The 24685-nt window shown below is 48.4% G+C and overlaps 1 long non-coding RNA gene across 6 annotated transcripts; it reads left to right on the top strand.

The window, feature by feature from the left end:
• Positions 1-15936: 15936 nt before the first annotated feature.
• Positions 15937-23116, top strand: LOC125508819 (uncharacterized). 6 transcript variants are annotated; one of them, XR_015611452.1, is made up of 4 exons: positions 15937-16593; positions 16698-17930; positions 18028-18147; positions 22423-23116. It is a non-coding gene; the product is annotated as an uncharacterized LOC125508819 (long non-coding RNA). The 6 variants fall into 6 exon arrangements; XR_015611448.1 differs by having other exon boundaries at positions 15937-16430; positions 16521-16593; positions 16698-18147; positions 22423-23115; XR_015611449.1 differs by having other exon boundaries at positions 15937-16430; positions 16512-16593; positions 16698-18147; positions 22423-23115.
• Positions 23117-24685: the final 1569 nt, after the last annotated feature.

Genomic DNA, 24685 nt, shown 5'->3' with positions numbered 1-24685 from the left:
TCTCAGGCCATGGTGACGATGACGCCCCTTCCCCATCCTTCTGTCATACTACTAACCCCAGGTTCCTCCACCTCTCCTGACGTCCTGGAGCGGGCTCTTTCTACGATGGCCTTGCTGCGAGAAGATCTTCAGGGCACCGACCGTCGCCTGGTGGCCGGACGCCTGGAGCTGGTTTCTGGCTGGCTACACTCCGATGCGTCCATCCGGGCGACACTGGCCAAGCTGTTGCTGACTCCGAGAACGACAGGGAGGCCGTCGCCCAGGCTATGGCCGCTCGCAAGGTGGCGCTGAAGGACGCCAAGGCTGCCCAGGACCACTGTCGGTCCTTGACGGCCGAGCTGGAGACCGTGTGGAGGAAGCACGCGAAGGAAGCCCGAGGACGCAAGGCGGAGGAGGAGAAGATAAAAGCCCGAGAGGACGCTGTTAAGGACCGTGACGCCGAACTGGAGCAGTTAGTGAAGGCGCAGGCCATAGAGCGCGGCCGGCTGGAGGAGTTGGAGCAGGAGCTGAAGGCAGAGAAGGCCGAGCTTGACACCAAGGCGACGGTCCTGACTGAGGACCGCGCGGCCTTCCAGCTCCTTGAAGAGAAGGCTCGGACGGTGCTGAAGTCGCTCTACGAGAAGGGCTTGGAGGAGCCGCTGGTTGCCAGCGACGAGGGCCCCAACCAGCTGGTTCCTTATCTGGTTGGTGTGCTGGAGGACGTCGTGAGCGGCATCGGCCCCATGGTGGAGGAAGAAGCCAGCGTTCTCTCCTCAGTCGCGCTGACACGCGTCTTTAGCCACCTCCACCTTCATGATCCCGCCGCCTGCCTTGACGAGCTGCTGGAGCCTGTGAAAGACGAGCATTACGAGGCCGTTGCTGCAGCTATGAAGGGTCAGGTGGAGGCCCTGCTGAAGAGGTTCTGCGCCTTCACTCCCGCGCCCCCGACTGGCGGTGCTACCGATTCCGCAACTCCGGCTGGTGGTGCAGGTAAAGGCGACGCCGCCAGAGAAGAAGCATCCCTTGCAGGCGACAGCGACGTCCAGGGATGACGAGACAACTTGCTCCTTTCCTGTTTTGGTTTCTGCAATATGCACCATGCCTCGTGGAGGCGTTAAAATTGCGTTTGATTCCAGGGGAACAATATGTCATGTAATATTTGCTTTGAAATTTTGTGATTTCCTTTCTATTTGTTTTACATTCTACGTCGGCAGGGCCCGACCCCACGCATACATCAGCCATCGTTGGGCCGTCTGGATCACCAGGACGGACCAAGGAGTGAGGGGCTACATGATCAGTTAGGCTCCTGAGTCGTGATGCTCAGGAGACCCCCTTGACGCGCAAATAGCTTGTAGAAAGGAGATCTGGGAGTAGATCTAGTGTTCTACATCGGCAGGGCCCGACCCCGCGCATACCTCAGCCGCCATTGAGCCGACCGGATCACCAGGATGGACCAATGAGTGAGGGGCTACGTGGTCAGTTAGGCTCCTAAGTCGCGATGCTCAGGAGTCCTCCTTGACGTTCAAACGAACTTGGTACCTTAGCTCCGCTTGGGAGGGCGCGCGATGACCAGGCTCGAGGGACCTGGCAGGGTGGCGTACGCTTGGGCATGACCCAAGAGCAGCTCCCGTGCCCAGCCCCCTCGCGCGGCTCTCCCGAGGGGAGGCGTTGCGAGGAGGCGAGACACCAAGCTCGGAGGCTCCCTGAGGTTGATACGGCTGTGAGGCCGCCCTCAGTTGTTTATCACCAGGATGGACCATGGCACTTCCGCACTTGCACGGGCATAGCCGCTCCTCGGTAGTGTCGACTGCCAACACGGGCATGGTGCTTCCACTGGTACGTGGGAGGGGACTCCCTATTGCAGAGAGCCCCCGAGGCGTGCACAGCCCCGCCCTAACACGTGGCTTGCATGACAGGGCTAGACGAGGTGTGTCTGGGCACTCATGAGCCAGCGCGGGACTCAAGAGGCCCTACCTCAAGGCGGGTTGCGCCTGGTCTTGATTCTTGATGGCTGGGGCATTCCTGCGAGATGGTTAGACAACTTACGCCGAATGGATTTCCTGAGGGTATCGCATGAGAAGGCCAAGCACCAACGACCCGAGGAGGTGACGTGAACGGGGCCGGCCCGCCAGACAAAGCTCACCCATTGGATTTATCGACGCTGCAGGGACGGGCCCGAGCACAGACACCGTGCCTAGCCTTCTAATGTGAACGATCCTGAAGAAAAACAATCGGCGCGTGGCTCCCGTGGTAGGTGACAATCAAGAAGGTGATATCCATAGATAGATTACGCATGAAAAGCAACTAGCTTAGGTAAATGCGAGAACGATACATGCCACTGGGTTGGACCCGAGCGGCCTGGGGTTAATGCAGCCCGAGGGGCACTCCCAGCAGAGTGAACTGAAGATGCAAGTGGATAAGTGCAGCAGGGACGGACCCACGCGTCCTGGGGATGATGCAGCCCAGGGGGCGCTCCCGGCTGAATGAACTTGGAAAAATGTCACCTAGTTTGGCTGCCGAAGGAGTGTTGGGGTAGATGAAGACACGTAACGAAGAATTCGCTTCTCACAAACCGCCGAGGCCCTGAGCCTCGGGAGGCTCTGGAGGCTCAAGTGGCCTCTGGGGGACCGTCCCCATCTCCGCCAGGACCGCGTGGTGCCTGGCCTCCTGACCTGCCGGGACGTTCCGGAGATTGCACTGGAAGGCGGCAGCCACGCTCGGCAGGCTGAATGGCATGTGAATGTAGCTGTGAGGCGGGCCCTCACACCGGCCAGCACGCAAAGGCCAAAAGCGCTCCTGAGATGCGGCCCTGTTGAGCCCTAGGATGTCGATGCAGACGCGCAGCTCACCACCCTCACCTGGGTGGGGAGCAACGCCAGGTGTGCAGTGGTCGCCACGTATTGCTCTTGCTTCCTAAAGCTCTTGAGATGCCTTGGTGATGAACTCCTGAGTGTCGGGTGCTCCTCGCCCGGTGTCCTCCTGAGGGAAACGTGCCACGAAGCACGCCTCCACATGGTGCCCGAGCGCCTCCCTCATGATGCTGGCCAGGTCTGAGGACCTCCAGAAGAGAGCCGTTGAGCCCGGCCCGAGGAGGGCGCCGGGCATGCCTCCCTATGCGAAGAGGGAGGCGCCCCAGGCGTTGGCGCGGATCCTGAAGTGGTGCTGCTGGAGGTGCCACTCCCTTGAGTCCCAGTACGGAGTAGCTGCTTCTTCTTCTTGGGGTTGGCCTCAGGAGGGTACTGCGCACCCGTGCTATCGGGGTCTTCGATTGATGCAGCTTGGAAGGCACGCTCGAGGGAACACACCATGTTTCTTTCTTCTCAAGGGACCATGATGATTCTGCCGCTTCCCGGCATCTTGAGGACGTTGTAGCCTTGGTGGGTGACCGCCATGAATTTGGCCAGTGCTGGGTACCCAAGGATGGCATTGTACGACAGGCGGATGTGGGCGACATCGAAGTCAACAAGCTCGGTGTGGTAGTTGTCGCGCTGACCGAATGTGATAGGGAGGACTTGCCCTATCGGGGTTGGTGGAGCCGTCTGTCACTCTTGAGAAAGGCTTGGTGGGCTAGAGCGGATCGTATGGCACTTGAAGGTTGTCGAATGTCTCGATGGACAGGACACTGAGTCCTGCGCTGCCATCGATGAGGGTCTTGGTGACTTGGACATTGCTAATGATGTGTGAATGGAGCATCATGAGAACGCCAGCGGTTGCCGCACATTTGAGTTGGTCCGCCGAGCTAAAGATGATGGCGTACTTGGACCACCTGAGCGGGCACGTAGCCTCGAGCTTGGGGAGGGCTGCATTCACTTCGCGGGAGAACTGCTTGAAGATGCGCTGGGAGGCTGGGGCCTGAGCGCCACCCAAGATGCAAGCGCTACCGCGTGGTTCCTGGAAGCACCCAGCCCCTTCGTCCTGTTGATGGTCGTCGTTCCTTCTTGGCGGCGGCAGCAGAGGGAGACCAGGGTTGCCCTGAGGACGATCCTCACGAGGTTGGTCCCTCTAGGCACCCTCATGAGGCTGATCCTGCCAACGATCCTCGCGAGGCTGGTCGCGCCACTCTTGGCGTGGCCCACGATCGTCCCAACATCCTCCACCTCGTCCACCTCCTTAGCTGTAGCCCCGGTCGTTGCGCTCGGGGCGTCGACCGAAGTGTCCGTCTCGAATGGCCCTGAGCTCTTGACAATCGTTGGTGTTGTGCGTGTGCATGTTGTGGAAGGCACAAAACGTACAGCTGCCCTTGGACGACTCAGGAAGATCTCGGTCGCGCTTGGTTTCTATTTCTGCTGCGAGCATGGCCACCCCTTTGCGCTTCACGTCCTTGACCTTGGCCTTCTTATCCTCTGGATCTGCAGCAGGGAGCTCGAGGAGGGAGAGGCACCCCTCCTGAGCCCTTGCACACTTGGTTGCTATGTTGAACAGCTCCAAGGTCGTGCACAGCTCCTCATGGATTGCGAGCTCCTCTTTCATCTTGATGTCGCAGACGCTGTCGGAAAACGCTCAGATGATGGCCTCGTCCGTCACCTTGGGGATCTTGATACTTGCGTTGTTGAAGCGCTGGATGTACTTCTGCAAGGTTTCTCCTAGTTGTTGCTTGATGCGTCGCAGGTCACCCGCGACCGGGGGGCGGTCATGAGTGCCTTGGAAGTTGGCGATGAAGCGGATGCGCATCTCGTCCTAGGAGGAAACCGAGCTTGGGGGCAGGTTCAGGAGCCATGAGCGGGTGCCATTCTTGAGAGCCATGGGAACCCAATTCGCCATGACCTTTTCATTGCTGTTGGCCACCTCGATGCTCAGCTCGTAGAGCTGCAGAAACTCCGCAGGATCGGGGGTGCTGTCGTAGCGAGGAGGCAGATGCGGCTTGAACTTGCCCGGCCAGATGACGCTACGCAGCTTAGGAGTGAAGGCACGGCAGCCCGCCGTGGCCACCGGGGCCCATCGTGGAGGTGGAGCTTGACCTTGGCATCCCTGTGCCGCCACGGCAAGTGGCATATGACCCTGCCGTAGCAAGCGATCCTGACATGGTGGTGCTGGAAGTGGTGGAGCATCTTCTTGCGGACGGAGAACCTCCTGGCAACTTCTTTCTTCGTGCGCAGGCACGCGGCGCGGCGGATCACGCCGCTGGGCCGTGCATCTTGGAGCGAGGACACCGTCTTGACGTGGGGGAGGCTGAGGCGCTCCATGAGCCATGCACCCTGGCGTGAGGGCGCCATCTTGGTGGTGAGGGGGTGGAGACGCTCCGTGAGCCACATGGCCCGCAGCCGGGGCGGGCGAGGCAGCGAGAGGGATTATGCAGGAGAGCCCCCCGTGGTGCTGACGAGCTCGGCGATGCGGTCCAACCAGTCCTCGTAGAGGTCATCCACCGGGCGGTAGCGCAGGAGCTCGCGTGCCATGAGCAGCACGGCCTGTGCGTCCGTGGGGTCGCGGCGAGCGTGAGATGATGAGACGGCGGGAGTTAGCGATGGGGTGGCGGTGCCACCGTCTCGCCGCACAGAGGGGTGCAGTGAAGAGGCTTGCTGCTCGTTTGCCATCGGGCCGGTCGCGGCGTTGGCGGCGGGAGATGGAGAACGATGGGGAGGTCCGCCGACAGGGGCCGTCTGAGCAACACAGGTGGCGAGAGCAGCATGACGCTCAGGGCAAGCCCGGCGAGCGTCGGCCATGAGCTTGGCGGAGTGGTGAAACGCGGATCGACGAAGAGGAAAGCTTCGGCGTACCCCTACCTGGCACGCCAAATGTTGTATTTTGGGTTCCGGCAAAACCCTTAAGGTTCGAACACTGGTGCACACAAAGATCTCTCCCCTCTCTAGCTCGCACACTCTACAATCTCACGGCCCTAGCTCGACGAACCCAAAGAACATGAGACACAAGATTTTTACTGGTTCGGGCCACCGTTGTGGTGTAATACCCTACTCCAGTGTGGTGTGGTGGACTGTCTCTTGGGCTGAGGATGAACAGTACAAGGGAAGAACAGCCTCGCGAGGAGAGGTGTTCTTGTGCTTATTGAACTTGAGTGGTTGTAGTGCTACGGATTTGATCTAGGTCTTTCTCGATGAGATCCGCCTCCTATGGTGGTGGCTAGTCCTATTTATAGAGGCCCTGGTCCTCTTCCCAAATATTGAGCGGGAAGGGATCACACAACGGCCAAATTCGAAGGAAGACAACTAGTACAAGTTATCCTGACAAAAGTAGTCTTCGGCTGCCAAAGGCTCTGGTGGTGACGCCGTCTTGGGCTCCACGGTGACCTCCGTCCTGCCGTCCTTCTAGTCTTGGTCTTGTTGCACCGATATGGAAGCCTTTGCCTGATGCCTCGGGACTCCTCGTCTGCGCCTGCTCCTTTAGCACCAAAGAGGAAACGAGGACACTGCACGTGCTGGCGCCCGCCTGGTGCCCGCTTGGTTCCAGTCGTCATGGCTTGCATCATAGGAACCTCATGACGTGCCCCTCGCCTTGATCTCACCGCCCCTCGCGAGCCAGTTTGGTGAGGCCGCCCCTGAGGAGGTCTTGCATCGTCCGCCTCGCGAGGCTTGGCCCCTCGCGAGGGTCTTGAATGTTTGCTGGTGAAGATGGGCCGTACAGGGCCGCCGGTGGAGCCACGCTGCGGGCCACAGGTAGGCAAGTCTGGGGACCCCTGTTCCCAGAAAGCCGATAGGAGCCAAAATAAAATTGGGTTGCCTCCCAACAAGCGCTATCGTTTAAGGCCCCTAGCTAGGCATAAAAACAAGAATAGATCTAGGTATTGTCATCTTTGGTATGAAATCCATAAGTGGCTCTCATAATAGATTCATAAGGTAATTTAATTTTCTTTCTAGGAAAGTGTTCCATGCCTTTCCTTAACAGAAATTGGAATCTAATATTTCCTTCTTTCATGTCAACAATTTCACCAATCGTTCTAAGGAAAGGTCTACCAAGAATAATAGGACATGTAGGATTGCAATCTATATCAAGAGCAATGAAATCTACGGGCACATAATTCCTATTTGCAACAATAAGAACATCATTAATCCTTCCCATAGATTTCTTAATGGTGGAATCCGTAAGGTGCAAATTTAATGAACAATCATCAAATTCACGTAAACCTAACACATCACACAAAGTTTTTGGAATCGTTGAAACACTAGCACCCAAAGCACATAAAGCATAGCATTCGTGATCTTTAATCTTAGTTTTAATAGTAGGTTCCCACTCATCATAAAGTGTTCTAGGGATAGTAACTTTTAATTCAAGCTTTTCTTCATAGGATTGCATTAAAGCATCAACGATATGTTTAGTAAAAGCTTTATTTTGATTATAAGCATGAGGAGAATTTAACACAGATTGCAACAAGGATATACAATCTATCAAAGAGCAATTATCATAATTAAATTCCTTGAAATCCAAAATAGTGGGTTCATTGCTATGTAATGTTTTGACCCTTCAATCCCACTTTTACCAATTTTTGCATCAAGATCTAAAAACTCTGAATCATTGGGATGCCTTTTAACTAAAGTTGACTCATCTCCAGTCCCATATTTATCAAGATTCATATTGGAAAACAAATATTTAATAGGAGAGACATTAATCACTCTTAGATCTTCATCATTATTATCATGAAAACTAGAAGAACTCGCTTTCACAAAGCAATCTTTTTTAGCACGCATCCTAGCGGTTCTTTCTTTGCACTCATCAATGGGAATTCTCATGGCTTTGAGAGACTCGTTGATATCATGCTTAGGTGGAATAGATCTAAGTTTCAAAGAATCAACATCAAGAGAAATTATGTCCATGTTCCTAGCCAACTCATCAATCTTAGGCAATTTTTCTTCAAGAAAAGCATTGAAATTCTTTTGCTAATTCATAAATTCTTTAACACTAGTCTCAAAATCACCGGGCATCAAATTAAAATTTCCATAAGAGTTGTTGTAGGAATTATCATAATTATTAGAGGAATTACTAGGGAACGGCCTAGAATTAAAGTTTCCTCTATACGCGTTATTACCAAAGTTGTTCCTACCAATAAAATTCACATCCATAGATTCATTATTATTCTCAATCAATGAGGACAAAGGCATATCATTAGGATCAGAAGAAACACTCTTATTAGCAAACAATTTCATAAGTTCATCCATCTTTCCACTGAAAATATTAATCTCTTCTATTGCATGAACTTTTTTACTAGTGGATCTTTCGGTATCCCATTGAGAATAATTAACCATAAAATCATCTAGGAGTTTGGTAGCTTCTACTAAAGTGATTTCCATAAAAGTACCTCATGTGGCCGAATCTAAACGCTTTCTAGAAGCAAAATTCAATCCGGCATAAAATTTGCATTATCATCCATAGATTCAAACCATGTGTAGGGCAATTATGTATCATTAATTTAATCCTCTCCCAAGATTGTGCAACATGCTCATGATCAAGTTGCTTAAAATTCATAATATCGTTTCTATGAGAGATGATCTTAGCGGGAGGAAAATACTTAGAGATAAAAGCATCTTTGCACTTATTCCATGAATCAATACTATTCTTAGGGAAAGAAGAGAACCAAGTTTTAGCATGATCTCTAAGAGAAAACGGAAATAGTTTCAATTTAACAATATCATTGTCCACATCTTTCTTCTTTTGCATATCACACAAATCAACAAAGTTGTTTAGATGGGTAGTGACATGTTCACTAGGAAGGCCAAAAAATTGATCTTTCATGACAAGATTCAACAAAGCAACATTAATTTCACAAGATTTAGCATCAGTAATAGGAGCAATCGGAGTGGTAATAAAATTATTGTTGTTGGTATTAGAAAAGTCACATAATTTAGTATTATATTGAGCCATCGCGACCAACAATCAATCCAACACACAAGCACAAAAAAAAGCAAGCGAAAAGAGACGAACAAAAAGGGAGAATAAAACGGCAACGGTGAAGTGGGGGAGAGGAAAACGAGAGGCAAATGGCAAATAATGTAATGCGAGGGATAAGAGTTTGTGATGGGTACTTGCTACCTCTTGAGCATGCGTTGGTTTTTCCTTGAAGAGGAAAGGGTGATGCAACAAAGTAGCGTAAGTATTTCCCTCAGTTTTTGAGAACCAAGGTATCAATCCAGTAGGACACTACACGCAAATCGCCTAGTACCTGCACAAACAATCAAGAACCTTGCAACCAATGCGATAAAGGGGTTATCAATCCGTTCACGGCCACTTGCAAAAGTGAGATCTGATAAAGATAATAAGATAATTTTGTTGGTATTTTAGTTGTATAGATTGGAAAATAAAGATTGCAAAATACATAGTAAACTAGAATTATAGATCGAAAACTTTTATGATGTAAACTATACCCGGGGGCCATAGGTTTCACTAGTGGCTTCTCTCATGCATGATAGCATAAATTATGGTGGGTGAACAAATTACTGCCGAGCAATTGATAGAAAAGTGCATAGTTATGAGAATATCTAGGAATGATCATGAACATAGGCATCACGTCCATGTCAAGTAGACCGAAACGAGTCTACATCTACTACTATTACTCCACACATCGACCGCTATCCAGCATGCATCTAGAGTATTAAGTTCATAAGAACAGAATAACGCATTAGGCAAGATGACATGATGTAGAGGGATAAACTCAAGCAATATGATATAAACCCCACAGTTTTCTCCTCGGTGGCAACAATACAACACTTGTCGGTTCCCTTTCGGTCACTGGGATCGAGCACCGCAAGATTGAACACAAAGCTAAGCACTTCTCCCATTGCAAGAAAGATCAATCTAGTAGGCCAAACTAAACTGATAATTCGAAGAGACTCGCAAAGATATCAAATCACGCATATAATAATTCAGAGAAGAATCAAATATTTTAAATAGACAATCTTGATCATAAACCCACAATTCATCGGATCCTGGTAAACACACTGCAAAAAGTATTACATCAAATAGATCTCTAAGAACATCGAGGAGAACTTTGTATTGAGAACCAAACAGAGAGAAGAATCCATCTAGCTAATAACTATGGACCCGAAGGTCTGTGGTAAAGTACTCACACATCATCGGAGAGGCTATGGTGTTGATGTAGAAGCCCTCCATGATCAATTCCCCCTCCGGTAGATCGCTGGAAAAGGCCCCAAGATGGGATCTCAGGGTACAGAAGGTTGCGGCGGATGAAAAGTGGTTTCGTGGCTCCCCTGGATGTTTTCAGGTTATAAGAGTATATATAGGACAAAGAAGTAGGTCGGTGGAGCTACGAGGGGCCCACGAGGGTGGGGGCGCGCCCTCCTGCCTCATGGCCGTCTCGTTGCGTCTCTGACTTCCACTACAAGTCTCCTCAATTACCTTTGTTCCAAGAAAGATCTTCGTGAATGTTTTGTTCTGTTTGATATTCCTTTTCTGTGAAACACTGAAATAGGCAAAAAAGCAGCAAGTGGCACTGGGCCTCCGGTTAATAGGTTAGTCCCAAAAATAATATAAAATCTCTCCCTAATCTATCCCTAATAATAAAGCACGGATTGACTCCGTGGGTTCGCCGTCACAATACGCTTTCTTCTCATGTCATAATACGCTTTTACAATTTGTATGGACAAAATCATAATATAAACGAGGTGGTACTAATACGTCAATCACGCTTTAAAAAAACATGTGCGGTCTGATATACCGAGGCCCCCAAACCTTTCATCGTGGATTTCCCCACATCACGGAACCTTCCCGTGTCGTTCTCAAAAAAAGGGAACCTTCCCGTGTCCTGATAGAACACGCAAGAGAGCTAGGAGAGATCCATATATCGAGCACACCCGGAAATGATTAGACTCGATATCAAAAAGAAAAAAGGCATCGATCGCCGGCGACTTTGGCGCAGTCTGCCTCTGTCATTTCCTAGTGCCCGTGTGTCTTCTGGCGGGCCTGCTAGAGCTGGGCTGGCCACTTGCGCCCTTGCATTATGGGGCTTGGCGGCGCGTGATGGGCGAAGTGAAAGGCAAGGACGCGAGTGACGACAGAGAGGCTGGGCAGAGGAGATACGTCTGGTGGCAAGATGCGGTGGAGGATGTGTCTGCCGTCGTGGATGAGCCCGTGCGCGCGGTGTGTGCTGGGAGGGCTACAGAGGAGAGAATTGAGGAGGAGGGAAATGGGAGAGAGTACACGGCTGAGAGAGAACGGAAGTTGTGCAGCACGCCACCGGGATCTTCTCCTATTCCACGCCGGGTTCTTGCTATAATGTGTCGCTCAATTTACTACTCTCTTGATTGAAGCTTTCTCACATGTAAGTAGTGGCCCATAGTTGGCTGGTTCGTGGGTCGGTGATGCGTCCCCTGATCTGGGGTCGATCGACCCAAATGGAGGATCGGGGACGAGGCCGGATCGAGAAGGATCGATGGGTTGGTCGCGACCCCGATCAATGGGTGCTGACTAAGCGAGCACGTGGAAATCACGCTCCACCACAAGACTGCCGCCGTTCATCCTTCCGCCATCTGCCATTCGCCTATCGGCGGTCGGCCGTCGAGCTCTCCGCTGCCTTATGCGACATCTCCCATCCCACTTCCATCTGACGATATGGCGTACGCGAGCGCCGCTTGAGAATCCGATGCTAGAGCGAGGAGAGCTCTGGATGATTAGTCCTCAAGATGGATCCACGGGGGACTATGTCCGCTCCATGGATTTGGGATTTCTATTTTGAGATGATTTGGGATAATTCCTGGAGCAGAATCGCTTGGTGTGAAAGAAAAAGGCAGATGGGAAAATCAAGGCGTACTCATCAGTACACTTGTGGCCCCATTTTTTTTAATCATTTTTGTTAGTAGTTGCTGAGATGGATGACAATTTAATGTAAAAATTTAGAGCAGACATAAAATTTTCTGGCTGGATTCTCGCTCCAATATTGGCAACTATGTCAGCACAGATTGTATTTTTTGAATGGAATGTCCAGATCTTTCCATCACATACCATGATCCAACGTATTGTACCGGGGTCGTTGACCAAAATTTCTTTGGACCGCGATACTCAACCCAGTCGACTCGAATTTCTCGCAACTATGCAATTGGCAGCTCTGAAACGGTGTTAGGAAAATCAGCATGCTTGATCTTGCTATGGCATTGTGTAGAAGCTGATCAAATTGCCATGCTATCAAGTTATGGTTAGTTCAGTTTGCTAGAAAAATCACAGTGCTTCAAGAATTTGGCACTTGGTAGTACATCCATTGGAATCTCAACTCCCTAATGAAACTTCCGTCTAAATGCACAATTGGCTCATAGAGTTTGCACAACATATTTCTTTCTGTAGCTGTTTTAATTAGCCAGGAAAAAAACAGTGTAGTGCTTATGTTATTTCAAACAAAAATGGCAGCAACCAAATGCAATTTTGAGTAGTACATGTTGAATAACGTGACCAACCAGCTACCCTTGAGGTGGTCTGCACATTTTCAAGCTATCTTCCTCTCAAGGTAGGATATTTAGTCTATTACTCTTTCAAGGAAAATGTAAAGATTTTGATGCCCAAAGGCTCAAGCTGTTCGTGTGGCTTTGATTGAGCAATATCCATGTGGTTTAACATGGGTATCTTGATGACTTCTATTCGGAAAATAGCGTGACGTTGTTAGTTGCCCAGCTGAAAATACATGTAGTCTTCATACAGTCTATAGTAATATTACTCTCCAGCGATCTGATCCAGTGCTACTTACTCGGCAATGTTCGCGATACTTTTTGTCTATCCATCAACCTCGGTTCATATATAAGACCCTATTTACATGTAGTGTAGGTATATACATGTTCTGTTAGTCAACTTTTGTTTACTGAACCGCTGGTCGTTTTTCTATTAATGAGTGTGACGCGGCCTTGTAACTAAGCAAAGTGATTCGAGGAGGAATTGGCAGATAGGTGGCTCCACCTCGACGTTGTTGACTTTTCAAACTTAGCGAACTAAAACATCTAAGTAGCTAGAGCTCCCACTGGACAGATCCGAGTGGGTCAATCACAATATCGACATGATGAACAACGGCCACTTCATTGCAAGCAAGGCGAAGATGAGGGAAGCTACACAAGGGTTGGTATATGGCATGGCTAGGACAGGTGTTGACGACCAAGATTGTTGTTGTCTGCAATGCACACCGCTTTATGCGTTGGCTAACCTATTAGTTGGGCTTCTTACACCATGTTTTGCTTAGCTAAATATTTGTGTGTGTTTGTGCTGCAGATGGTTTACAAGGAAAAATAGACAGATGCGACTGATTCGTTTTCTTCTTTCAGGGTGCCTACCACAAATACAACTATAGGCTCCGATATATATGTTTGTTCCTTTGTCCACCATTTAGACTAAAACATATATTTAGTAGAATAATCGATATAATATTGTTTGCTAACAGGCCACATGTTGTGATCAAATGGATGGAGTGTATTGAATTGCAAAACCAATGTCCTAGAAAATAAACAATAGAATTTCTAATAAAGCACTGGTTCAATTAAAACATTAACAATTCCTTTTGTGATTCGTTGGATCTAAATCGCAACAAATCTGTTTGGGTAACACGAATGGATTACTCAAATGTGTATACCAAAAGAAGCCGAGCCTATCACCTTGAGATTGACCATGCGTTGTGATCAAATAGATGGCCACCATCGACGAGGGCGAAAAGGAGGATAAGCACATGAATTGGATGTTGTGTGGAGATAGAGAATATGGAATAACACGGGGAGGGGTTTATCCATGAGCCATTAAGCCATGCTTATTAGGCTATGGTGTGTGGTAGTTAATTCTTCCGTTGCAACGCACGGGCCTTTTTGCTAGTCTTTCCCTAATAATAAAGCACGGATTGACTCCGTGGGTTTACCGTCACAATACGCTTCTTCCGGTAAGTTTACGCTTTCACTTTAAATTTAAAACATTCTTTCCCTAATAATAAAGCACGGATTGATTCCGTGGGTTCACCGTCACAATACGCTTCTTCCGGTAAGTTTACGCTTTCATTTTAAATTTAAAACATATACGTGAGGTGGTACTAATTCGAGGACCCACGTCATGTGCAATTGGATTTTCGTCCGTCCACCGTTTGAACGATCCAGCCCATGAGTTGGCACAGGCCCACCTATATCCTGGTTAAGATTTCTGGCGGCCCGAGAGGCAAAAAAATCTTCTTGGTGAGGGGAGTTGAATACTTTGTGTCACAAGTCACAACCAACTAAGCGTTGCGCTGCGTTTACAAAGTAATAATATCCCACCTCGCTCCTTTGAACCCAATCCCATCGACTTTTATACGCCAGCGGCCTCGATGCATCAGAAGTCAACAGGTGGGAAGCAGAAGCAAATGAATAGAGGTTTACAAATCCGCACGCACCATCGGATGCTTCCACGAAGAAATCGGATTAGCACAACCGGCGGTGTGTTCCGAGACAACGATTTACTGCTGACAATCAGCAGGAAGGTGAAACAACCTAAATATCTTCGGTGAAGAAAAGTCACAAGGTAGGAGGACATGCTCTTCTGCTCTCATGGCCAAGGAAAAAGGAAAGAACTGAAAGGTGTAGGGGAAGGAAGAGAGGGAGCAGGAGGTGCTGCTGTGGCGAGGCGCCAGCTTCGGTGGGTGGGCGGCGTGCACGAGGGCGTGGGAGGTGGATCGGGCGTTGAGCGTGTTGGAGGAGGAGGAGGCGCTCGGTGGTGGCCTCGATCCAGATCGGAAGCGGCGATGCAGCAACAGTCGTTGAGAGGGAAGCGGTGGGAGTCTGGGGTCAGACGAAACGCGTCACCCGCGCGAGATGGGCGGTGGACACCCGACCCGAGTGGGCTCTGGACACGGGAGCACTCCATTAAATCGACCAGGTTTGGTAATAATAATAAAACTAAGTAGATTTAGGAGGGACACGCTCCATTTACCAATAAAATCGCTTGACTCTCGCCATGCATGCATTTTTTTCTCTCCGAATCTACATTTTGTTTTCCTTTTTGAAGTTGGATATGCATCTATTTGTGTTTTTTGACGTACTCATATTAACTACATAGGTCAGGACACACACGGCAAAAATATATATGCCTGAGCGCCCAAAGAAGTAAATACAAAAATTGTCTCTCTGCGTTGTTGATTCCGGTTTATACGAGTGCATAATAAACCATCGGTGTCAAAACATAGACATTTACATGTCATGGCTATGGAGTTAATTATTCTTAATAAAGTTGTTGTTCCGGATTAGGAAGAAGATGCCATGCTTGATGTCCCTGAAAATGATCATGTTGAAGGTGGTTCGGATGAACGTGGCAACCATCTTATACATCCTTTTCACCCAAATATTAATGCTATCAAATAACATGAAACAATTGCATCGAGATAAAATTACTTTGAAAGTGTTGGACTTGGATATACGACATTTTTATTGTCTGCCCGTGGTTAATCTGCTCGTGTGGTATGCTTTGTCACTAGACATCAACAGAGTGAAGTCGGATGAATAACATGGTGTATATAGCAATGCTCTTACTTTAACATCATTTTACTGCTATCTAAATTGCTTCAAGGAAAAACATGATACTCTAGCATGCATACGACGCATATATTCTGATGCTTATGTCCAGCGTAATCCAATTTTAGTAAAGCATTCACTTTCTTAAAATAAATAAAAATTCACGTTTTACTAAAAAGCAAAAAATAAGAAGTGTATGCACATACTATTCCATGAGCCACTACTCTTCTATCATATGAAGAAAGCTAAGGTGGCTTCTTAACATTCAAAATTCAGACTTCAAAAAGTTATAATCAAGGTAATCTTATTATCGACGTTTATCAGAACTGAATGTAAAAAATGGAGCGTAATAGCACATGAATCATGTTTTGCGAGTTTTTATGCCCATTGCAACGCACATGCATTTATACTAGTAATAATAAAGCATGGATTAACTTTGTCAGGTTCACCGTCACAATACGCTTTCTTCTCATGTCATAATACGCTTTTATGATTTATATAGACAAAATCGTAATATAAACGAGGTGGTACTAATTTTGGTCCGCACGTCCTTGTGGAAGTTCAAAAAAAGATCCCTTGTTTATTTTCAACCGGGGATCCTCCCGAACCGGTATACGGGCGAGAGAAAAGAAAATAAAAATAGCCCAGCCAGCAGCACGACATGTCCTCCAATCCTGCAGCACCGCCGCCTCCTGCCTGCCCCGCCTCACCGAGCGCCACGGGCCACCCTCTCCGCCGAGCGCCGACACCGCCTACCCGCCTCCCATTGGGATCCCCAAGCGTCTGACCCCGGTCGCCTTTCATCGCCAGTACCTACAGATCCGGCTGCCCATCGCCTTCCCGGCTTCCCCGTCGGCTGCACCTCCCAGCGCCGCCACCCCCACCCCTGCCAAGCTCCGCCACTAGAGGATCTCCACCGCCTGGATCCACATCCCCATGGCCGGAACGGGTCCTCCTCGAGGAGCCGCGCATCCTCTGCCTGCTCGAACGCTGCACATATCATATGCTAGGTTGAATCCCACCGCCTACGACCGTCGCTGCCATCAGATCAGGGTAATGGACTTGAAGGTTGATATATCTTGAGTTGTCCCATTGTCATACTTAATTCAGGATTCAACTCAGGAGAGTGTATAGAACATGCAGGTTTGTATTGTTTCTAGTGTATGTTGGTCATGCATCGGATGTCACTCGGTTTCTAGGAATTTCAAGATGGCATGTAAGCTTCTCCTATTTGACGTATTTTTACTTTCTCGGAATCTCTTTATTAATACCAATGGTGATTTTATTTCTACCTGATGACTTGTTGTCATATTGTTTTAGCAAAGAAACCAACAAACAAGGAGAGAAAACTTAAACAAGAGAGATGTATGAGGATGCCGGTGTCTCATCAAACATGTATTGTGTGAGGACACTCTTCATCCGACCTAATCTTGACGATCATCCGCAGGTACACACATACATGTTATTCCTTGCCGCCTCTTGGTTTAGTTCACATGTCTTGAATTACTTTGATCCTTTTGGTGACATCAAACTGGGTTGCATAGAAGTAACTGCTAACTGGGTTTGACCTTTGTGAGGAATCTACAACAACACTTCAAAACTCCGCAAGCTTACGCCTGACCACATGTCGGAACTCGATAATACAACAGTGTACGATGCACCAGAGGTTCCAATGGATATCTGTTGAAGCGATGTGGTCATTAGCACGTATGCTCACAATCTCCTGGTAGAGCATTTTCCCTTAAACGATGCTACTGTCACATGATGCATATCATGGTTTTGCTGGTTGGTAATTTGACCTGCACAACACTTGCTGATATTATCCTTTCCAGGATGCGGAATGATTCTTCAATTTGGGGTGCTAACTATGCTAGCTTCATATTGCTGAATGTAGGAGCTTATTTTTTTCTTGTTAGTTATTAAATGATATTGGGCAGGGAATCTGAATGAACTATTCTTTCTGATTCTTGGAGTTACATGTGTGATTGCTTAGACTCTTCTAATACTGTCATAGTCTTGTTGGTTGCTTGGCTGAAATAGTTTCTTATGGGCCTCGTTCTGGACCTGTTCCCACTTATGGGCCTTATTCATGTGTTTCCCTCACCTGCTATTTGAATGACATAATCCTTCAGATCTTTCCCAAGTTTGGTGTTAAAGCTAACACGACTCCTTCATGTAAATACAACTTTGAACGAAGGAAAGCAAGACAGGGCCGCCTTTATATCTTGGATCACTCCATAGCAGGGAGCAAGAGTGGCCACATCCGAGTTTAGATATTCAGTCACTGTTTTGCAATCCATCCCAAGCTCCACGGGTCCTCTGAAAACTTTTGCCAGAGCATGTAGCCAAACCAGGGCTTCCTGGGCTTCATCTTCCTCCACACTATCGAAAACTGGTAACTGACAGTATGTCGACAGATACACTTAGCCTCTGTAATCCCTGGCTACAGCCCCCACCCATCCCGGCCACTGATCTGCTAAAAACTTGCGTCAGTGTTCAACTAGGCTGAGCCCTATTAGGGTGGAGTCCACTGTATGGGTGGCAGTGAAAGAGGTATTTATGTGGTAAACGACGGGGACAGTTGTTCCTTTCCCTTCTCTGAACTCTTCTTTTCCATCGCATCGCCCATCTCTTGCTCGTACTTCTGCAGGAAGCTGACAGAGTGCAGGACATATTCTTTTCCTAGATGGACTACTACAACGCACGGGCATTTTCACAAAGAGAACATAGGGATTTTAAGTTTTTTATAGCATGCACTGGAGGCTGTAGAGTTAAGTTTTTGTACATTTTGTGAATCATTTTGTTCCATATTGTAACGTCCGGATAATCAAGCTACAGTAACCTCTGCTAATGATGCCTCGTCACCACTCTTATTGTTGTAAACCTCGCGATGATTCAATCCCATTCGAATTCAAATTTCAAAATCAAAGCAAACAATAAAAGTTTTTCAAAATTTAAAGCAAAAGTGTTCGGGAGATGCCATATTTTACATAGGTCAATATGGTGTAATAAACACAATTTTATAGACTGCCTAAGTATTTTAAAATAAATAAAGACAGAAAAGGAAAATAAATAAAAGAAAAAAAAACTAAACTAACAAAGAAAAGGAGAAAGCCCCCCCCTCCCCCCCCCCCCCCCCCCGCTGGGCCAAGTGGCCCAGCTGGCCTTAGCCGACCGAACGGGCCGCCAGGCCGGCCCAGCCGGCCTCCCCATTAACCCCCACCCCTTGCCCCGAAAACCCTAACCGCACCCCACTCCTCCCCCACGTCGCCACTCCCCGCCCCTCCCCCGATCCGATCTGGATCGGGGCCCGTCGCGCCCTGCGTTCGACACCGACGACACAACCCTCCCCCCCACCGCCGTCGTTGCCCGTGGCCCACGCCGGGGCCGCCTCTCACCGCAGCCGCTGGACCTCGTCGTCCCCGTCCTCAGCCCCGACGACCGCGCACGGCGCCGCCCTCGCCGGATTCGTCAAGCCCTTCCTCGCCGGACTGCCTCCGCGACGAACTCCCTCACGCCTCGACGCCCCCACTCCCCTTCAACGCCGGTGAGGACCCCGGTCCTCCTCTCTGACCTCTACACGTGCCGTCAGTGAGCCCTGCTGGCTCGCGCCCACGGCGGCCTCGCCTCCGTCCCATGCCCACGATTCGCCCCCCGCCCCGCAGCTTCGTGCTACAGGAGGTGCCGCTCGCGCTCCCCGCCGTGGCCATCGCCCGCACTGGCGCCCTGGCCGCGCGCCCGCATCGACCGAGCCCCGCCTGACCCCCGCGGCCAAGCCACCGGCTGGCCTTCCCTGCACCGCCGCACACCCCGCGCCTCCCCGTTCGCTCCCTGCTCATCCCGCTCCGGCAACGCCCACGTCTGCCTGGCCCCGCCGCCGCCCTTGCCTGCTTGACACCGCCGCTCGCCGGTACGGGCCGGTCCTCCCCCGACCTCGTCGGCCCCGCCCCGGGCTGTCGTACCTGTCGTCGCCTCGTGCGCCCTTGGGCGTGCGCCCGCTCGGGCTGGCGCCCGACGCCCATCTCCACCCCAGCACCCGTTAGCCCGAACCGCTGTGGCCCCTTTGGCCCAATGACACAGGGGCCCACGCCCCAGAACTTTATTAAAAAAAAGAACTAAAAATATAATAATAATAAAAATGATTAATTAATTAATTAATTAATTAAGGAATTAATTAAGTTAATTAATTATAATTAGATTAACCTAATCACTAATTAACCTAATTAACTGTTAGTTAATTAAAACAGAGTATGACGAACGGGACCCACCTGTCAGGTTGACTTGGTCAACTGCTGACGTCATGCTGACGTCATGATGACGTCAGCAGACACTATTCTGGATAATGTTGATTAAATTAAATAAATAAATCCTAAAAATGATTTAAATCTTTTAAAATTTATATAAAATAAACCGTAACTCGGATGGAGAAACTTTGTACATGAAAGTTGCTCAGAACGACGAGACGATTCCGGATACGCAGCCCGTTTATCCACCACACATTCCTATCATAGCGAACACACAACTTTCCCCCTCCGGTTCACCGGTCCGAAAACGCGAAACACCGGGGATACTTTCCCGGATGTCATCCCCCTTAACCAGTATCACCTACTACCGCGTTAGGGCACCTCTGACGCCGTTACTTGTCATATCATGCATCACTATGCATCTGTTTGCTTAAATATTTATTGTTTCTCCCCCCTCTTCTCTCGCTAGACACCGGGACCGACGCCGCTGCTACCCAGTACGACTACGGAGTTGACGATCCCTCTCTCTTGCCAGAGCAACCAGGCAAGCCCCCCCTTTGATCACCAGATATCGCCTACTCTTCTCTATACTGCTTGCATTAGAGTAGTGTAGCATGTTACTGCTTCCCGTTAATCCTATACTGATGCATAGCCTGCCCTTGCTACTACTGTTGTTACCTTTACCTGCAATCCTAATGCTTAGTATAGGATGCTAGTTTATCATCAGTGGCCCTACATCCTTGTCCGTCTGCCATGCTATACTATCAGGCCGTGATCACTCGGGAGTTGATCACGGGTATATACTATATACTTTATACATGATACATGTGGTGACTAAAGATGGGTCGGCTTGAGGGGCACCCGCGAGTGGTGTTTTGAGGCGGAGCGGCAGGGCAGGTTCCGACCACCTAGGAGAGAGGTGGGCCTGGCCCTGGTCGGCGTTCGCGGATACTTAACACGCTTAACGAGATTTGGGTATTTGATCTGAGTCTGGCCATTTGGTCTATACGCACTAACCATCTACGCGGGAGTAGTTATGGGTATCCCGGCGTCGTGGTATCAGCTGAAGCCTTCGTGACGTCAGCGACTGAGTGGCGCGCGCCGGATTGGAACGTAAGCCTGCTCTTGTATTAAGGGGGCTAGTTCTGCTTCCGGCCGCGTACGCAACGTGCAGGTGTGCTAAGGGCGATGGGCCCAGACCCCTGTGCGCTTAAGTTTAGACCGGCGTGCTGACCTCTCTGTTGGTCTAGGTGGGGCTGCGACGTGTTGATCTTCCGAGGCCGGGCATGACCCAGGAAAGTGTGTCCGGCCAAATGGGATCGAGCGTGTTGGGGTATGTGGTGCACCCCTGCAGGGAAGTTAATCTATTCGAATAGCCGTGATCTTCGGTAACAGGACGATTTGGAGTTGTACCTTGACCTTTTGACAACTAGAACCAGATACTTAATAAAACACACCCTTCCAAGTGCCAGATACAACCGGTGATCGCTCTCTCACAGGGCGACGAGGGGAGGATCATCGGTTAGGATTATGCTATACGATGCTACTTGGAGGACTTCAGTCTACTCTCTTCTACATGCTGTAAGACGGAAGCTGCCAGAAGCGTAGTCTCCGACAGGATTAGCTATCCCCCTCTTATTCTGGCATTCTGCAGTTCAGTCCACCGATATGGCCTTTACACATATACCCATGCATATGTAGTGTAGCTCCTTGCTTGCGAGTACTTTGGATGAGTACTCACGGTTGCTTTCTCCTTCTTTTCCCTCTATCCCTTCTACCTGGTTGTCGCAACCAGATGTTGGAGCCCAGGAGCCAGACGCCACCGTCGACGACGACTCCTACTACACCGGAGGTGCCTACTACTATGTGCTGCCCGCTGATGACGACCAGGAGTAGTTAGGAGGATCCCAGGCAGGAGGCCTGCGCCTCTTTCGATCTGTATCCCAGTTTGTGCTAGCCTTCTTAAGGCAAACTTGTTTAACTTATGTCTGTACTCAGATATTGTTGCTTCCGCTGACTCGTCTATGATCGAGCTCTTGTATTCGAGCCCTCGAGGCCCCTGGCTTGTAATATGATGCTTGTATGACTTATTTTATTTGTAGAGTTGTGTTGTGATATCTTCCCGTGAGTCCCTGATCTTGATCGTACATGTTTGCGTGTATGATTAGTGTATGATTAAATCGGGGGCGTCACACATATTCTCTTAGTGTATATAATCTAACTATAGAAGGTTATTTACTATCTACAAATTTGCCTTTTCCATTGCTGATCATGTCCTCTCTGTGCACTTACATCCTTATGTTAAGAGTGTAGTGATCTAATGATTATTCAGAAGGGATGTGCATGTTCCTAGATGCATAGCTTTTCTTATATACTCCCTTTGTTCCTAAATATTTATCTTTTTAGATATTTCAAATGGACTACCACATACGGATGTATATAGTCATATTTTAGAGTGAAGATTCACTCATTTTGCTCCGTATATAGTCACTTGTTAAAATCTCTAGAAAGACAAATATTTAGGAACGGAGGGAGTAGATTTTCATTACACTGAGATTTTTTTTAAGGGATAACAATGGTATTTAAGATAGTTTTTTTGTAGTTATTTTGTAGAATTCTCAAACTGAAATCCAAACAAAGCATACCTTCAAAGGCCATCATAATGGCACTTAAAATAAATGCTAATCTGCATTCATGCGGCAATCTGGTGCCCATTCTTCTGGTGATTTGGTCAAAGCTACAACCAAGCAAAGATATTTTACATGCTATAAGAACTAAGTTATGGATTTTTGTGTTCCCAGGTCTATAATATGCGTGCTCTCCTGGTTCCCTGCAAGCTCTTTTGGCCATGACCTCAAGTTCTGCAGCTAGGCCGTGAATGTGTTGGTCCTTCTCACCGTCCACTGATGATGGTGCCCAAGAGAAGTCAGGGAAGGAGAAAAGGATGTTGCTATCGCGTGGTCGTCGGAACAACTTGCCATGGACACAGCCATGCACTGGATGCCATCGACAGCTAGTCGTGGATGAGCACCTCGCCGCCTCTGCAAAATATGGATGCACGGGATTCTGCTACTAACATTGGGGAGTGTGTACTGTTGCGGTGCTGTGACATATACACTCTATGGAAGAAACCCCTGTTTGATTTACAGGGGATGCTGATTTGGAATCTACTTTTGACAGATCAATCTGGTTTGTTGGCTGCTGGGTGGCTTCATGTGACGCCGCAGTGCACTAGGGAGAGGTACCGAGGTCCCTAGAGCTACATGTATGTACCGTAATATTTCTTCTTTCGATTTTGACGTTCAATATTGACTCCTTGATCCCGTTTCTTAGGGTTCATGATTGGCAATTGGTCGTGGGCAATGGAACTAAAATGTCTACTGAATGTTCATGGATATCTTAAAAGGAGAACAATTCATACTTTAGATGTACATCATATTTGATGCATCAGTCTAATCTGTAGTTCAAATTACAGTGTATGATTTGTTTGGATAATATATATATATATATATATATATATATATATATATATATATATATATATATATATATATATATAATGGAGCCGTCTAAGTTGGACAGTTGGACATGAAATTACAATGTACAATTTAAATACAACTTGCTAATTCAATTTTACTTATTTTATAAACTCTTTAATAATAATTCTAAACAGCATAATAATCTAGACAATATTTTCCAAAGGATGTTTTTTACATCTTCCTATATCATTTTGATGTGAGATGGGTTGTAAATACAGGTCTATAAATAATTTTATTATAGTTGTTATTTAACATCCATAAGCCATCGTTTGGGGATAAGCGTGTTGAAATTGAGGACGTGGAGCGGTGGAGAGGTCATTGAGCCATGCTTATTAGGGTAAGGGTGTGCGCTATTATTTTTGAAAAAGATAGCAATGATGTCTGCTTATGTGATGATTATGTCATGGATGATATACCCATGTCTATGCCGTTGTGAATATGCCCGTGATGTCGTAGTGTTTTATTTTTTCCGTTGCAACGCACGGGCATTTGTTCTAGTAGCATATTAAAGCCCATTAAACATCCAAAACAGATAATATAATAGCATGGAGCAATCAAAAATTATAGATACGTTGGAGACGTATCAGTGTGTAGTAAGTTTTGCCTGCAACTACTACGTGTATGTGGTGGCTTGGGGTTGTTAACTTTCCAACCTTCTAACCCCTCCTACGAGTGCCATGGGCCTCCTTTTATGGATTAAGGGGTCACCACAATGGCAAAGTGGTCATTATCCACTGATGTGATAGTAAACAGTGCTATCATACCTAACTCTGCAGACTGACAGGGTGCATTAAATGCACCGCTTAGTGTCACATCAATGGGCGCCCGGCAAGGCCTGCAGGGCTATCTTGCCAGCCCCGCTCCTGCTCTCTTGACACGTCGCAGGACACGTGTCATTTATAGGCTTCTCTATAGGAAATGGCTGACATGTGGCGAATGGTTGCCACTTAATCATCTTGCGGATTGACACCGTACTGATTGACGACATGGGTCGTGCTTGAGTGAAAGGTGGGGCGGTTCTGCTCCCGTGAGCCCCGCCAGGCTCTGCCGGGGAGCCTCAGTTGCTTTGCTTCTAGTGGTGGCCATGCCCCTTGTCGGGCTCGCTTGCCCGGCAAGGGAGGCCCTTCTCTTGCTGATATCCTACTCCTTAGGCTCAGTCTTGGTTCTGCCGAGCTGCACGTTAGTTCTTCAAACCTCTTGGTCTTCCAATCTCTGTTTTGTTCTTGGCTTTTCCGTGCACGAGTCATGGGAAAATAACAGCCCCCATATATTTTCCCCGACAACGGGAGACCCACACCCTCCGGTGGCTCCGTAGCTTCCACATCGGGTGATACTAGGATCTTTTACTCCTCGACCTTTACTCTGGGACTCTGAACTCTCTTCTACTTGGGTTAAACGAATTTACCAACTCTGACACTAGGATCCCGTTACGACATTCACCCCAAAGTTGGATAAGCCCTAGTTATTCTTTAGAGTAGTACTTGAACATTATCCACATTGTCATTTGACTCCTGTGAAAACATCT

Source organism: Triticum urartu, chromosome 7A, assembly GCF_056163025.1.
Source record: "Triticum urartu cultivar PI428250 chromosome 7A, HENAU_Tu73, whole genome shotgun sequence".
Lineage (NCBI taxonomy): Eukaryota > Viridiplantae > Streptophyta > Magnoliopsida > Poales > Poaceae > Triticum > Triticum urartu.
The sequence above is the reverse complement of the archived record's forward strand: the minus strand, read 5'-3'. Positions and strand labels throughout refer to the sequence as shown.